The sequence below is a fragment of the Palaemon carinicauda genome, chromosome 9 (assembly GCF_036898095.1).
Source record: "Palaemon carinicauda isolate YSFRI2023 chromosome 9, ASM3689809v2, whole genome shotgun sequence".
NCBI lineage: Eukaryota > Metazoa > Arthropoda > Malacostraca > Decapoda > Palaemonidae > Palaemon > Palaemon carinicauda.
The window spans coordinates 132,180,985-132,183,484 of record NC_090733.1 but is presented as its reverse complement, the minus strand read 5'-3'; the positions used below and the strand labels follow the sequence as shown (position 1 = coordinate 132,183,484).

The window sequence follows — 2,500 nt, the reverse complement described above, 5'->3', positions numbered from 1 at the left end:
GAAAGAGAGAGAGAGAGAGAGAGAGAGAGAGAGAGAGAGAGAGAGAGAGAGAGAGAGAGAGAGAGAGAGAGAGAATAGTCTCACATCGATATGATAACGAATTCTTTGCCAATGCCAGCCCCCACCCACGCCCATTTTAACCCTAACATAACAGTACTAATTCCCCAAGTAAATTACCCATTGAAAGTTCTTATTTTTACCCATAACACAACCTTTCCTTTCCTCTCCTATCCACTCTACCTTATTCTACCTAACATTGCAAGAGGGTCTGCCCCTTTCTTTTACTCTCCTCCTATACTTCTTTTTCCCCCTTTTTTCTTACTCTTTCCCATCCCGAGTACCTGCCTTCGGGCTATAAACTGGATTGTATCCAGGGGTACTCATCCTTATCCTTATCCCCTATTCCCCACTTCCCTATCCCTACCCAGGCCAGGCCCATAACACAACTGCACTAATATTTTTTAGAAAATTACCTATGGCAAAGTTCTTACTCATCCTTTCCTCTCCTACTTTACATTACAAATTAATGCATATTTCAAAGTAAAAACTGACACTCCTTCGAACCGGATTCGAACCAGTGACCTATGGATGTCTGCTCGAAAGTTTACCTACTACAGTCCACCGCTCTACCAACTGAGCTATCGAAGGGATGGAAAGTTGCGGCGGTAACGTCAATCTGAAGCAACTTGAGAGAGAGAGAGAGAGAGAGAGAGAGAGAGAGAGAGAGAGAGAGAGAGAGGAGAGAGACTCTGGCGCCAAGCAACAGGTCTCCACTCTCCGGTGCAGCCAGTCCGAAAATTAGTCTGGTAAAGGTAGGAAATTCTCTCTCTCTCTCTCTCTCTCTCTCTCTCTCTCTCTCTCTCTCTCTCTCTCTCTCTCTCTCTCTCCTCTCTCTCTCCTCTGCTTTGTTTTCCTTTTCTTGTTCTCTTTGAGGTTGGAGTTCTAAAACGTTGGATTTTTTTATTCGAATGCTTTTGAGTAAATTCAGGAAGTGTCCTCTATTTCTCACTTCGCCTATATATATTATAAATATATTTCTTGTTCTTGATGACCATGGGAACTACAATGCCCTCTCTTTTACAAGATCCATTAATCAATACAAAGTAAGAAACTAAAAATAATTTTAGCTTTTATATCTTTCACAATATACCCAACTAAGATACTTTTGTGGCCATGGTTGGGAAAAAAATATTAAGAAACCACCACAATAAGGCGTGATGAAAACATGAGGGCGATTAATGGATGGTTGAAGACACCGAATAAAAAAAAAAACTTTTTACTAATCTGACAGAGAAGATGGAAAAGACATTGCTTTCAATATGCGAACAGAAAATCCCTTGTATGAAGGAAAAATAAAAGGTGTTTTCCTTATGCAAAGATTCTGCTTCAAACATCCTTTTAACATATTATCTATTTTGTCTCTCATCTTCTATTACTGCGTAAGACACTCTAGAACCACAGAGTTCAAAAGTCTTATATATGAATAATATTTACGGTACTAGGATGAGACTTTGAATTAATTTCCAACGAAATTTGGTGGACAGATTAAGGATGACCCAAGGACAAATCCATTAGATTTTGAAGAAACTTACGTCGAGCTACAATTAAAGCAGCAGTACTTTGAAAATAACTGCAACGTTGTGTAAATGGATTTTGTTTTTGTGAACAACATCAAACTAAAACTACAAAACCAATTTCAACAAAACTTGGTGGACATGTTAGGTATGACCCAAAGTCACAACAGTTAAAAATAAATAAACAATACTTCAGTAGATATTGCTTCAGGTAGGATCAAATTGGCTAGCTATCCAGACTAAAGAATTAACAAACAAGATTTGAGGACTCTCTCTCTCTCTCTCTCTCTTTCTCCTCTCTCTCTCTCTCTCTCTCTCTCTCTCTCTCTCTCTCTCTCTCTCTCTCTCTCTCTCAATTAGGTTTTGAAGAAAATACATTGAGGTACAAGTACGCTGTGGAGGCAAGAGCATAAATAAGGATGTTGTTGGTTTGTTATTTTTGTTCAAAATAAGCAACAGATCATATAAGAAAGTTTAATAGGCCTCTCATTTACAAGCAAAACAGTATTTTTTTTTATTCAAAACGGGCAAAGACATACATGAAAATAGCTTAAAAGAGCATTGATTTACAACTGAAGCTTGAAGCCGATGATAACAACAACAAAAACTATAAGGGCAGTCAGTAGGGAACATGTCTTTGTTATGTAAAGCATTATTATTTTGCTCTTAAAATGCAGTGTGCGTATTTGCACTTCGATGTATTTTCTTCAAAATCTAATGGATCTATCCTTGCGTCATACCATAAAACATAAACTAATACTATCTTTGCCATTTACTTAGCAGTGCGATTATTATCGAAGTATTGCTTCGTCCTTGTAATTTAATGAACTTTATCCAAAATATCACAGATTCATCCTTGAGTCATACCCAATATGACTACCAAGTTAGGTCAAAATCGGTACAGTAGTTTTGTGTAGAACTGCTCA

At 37.7% G+C, this 2,500-nt stretch overlaps 1 long non-coding RNA gene and 1 other non-coding gene across 2 annotated transcripts in view; both read right to left on the bottom strand.

Moving 5' to 3' along the window:
* The window catches only part of LOC137646876 (uncharacterized), a 117,949-nt gene that overhangs the window by 79,315 nt on the left and 36,134 nt on the right, over positions 1-2,500 (bottom strand). The gene's annotated exons all lie outside the window — the stretch shown is intronic.
* TRNAY-GUA (transfer RNA tyrosine (anticodon GUA)) lies at positions 555-648 on the bottom strand. Its single transcript has 2 exons — positions 612-648; positions 555-590 (listed from the first exon to the last, which is right to left on the bottom strand). It is a non-coding gene; the product is annotated as a tRNA-Tyr (tRNA).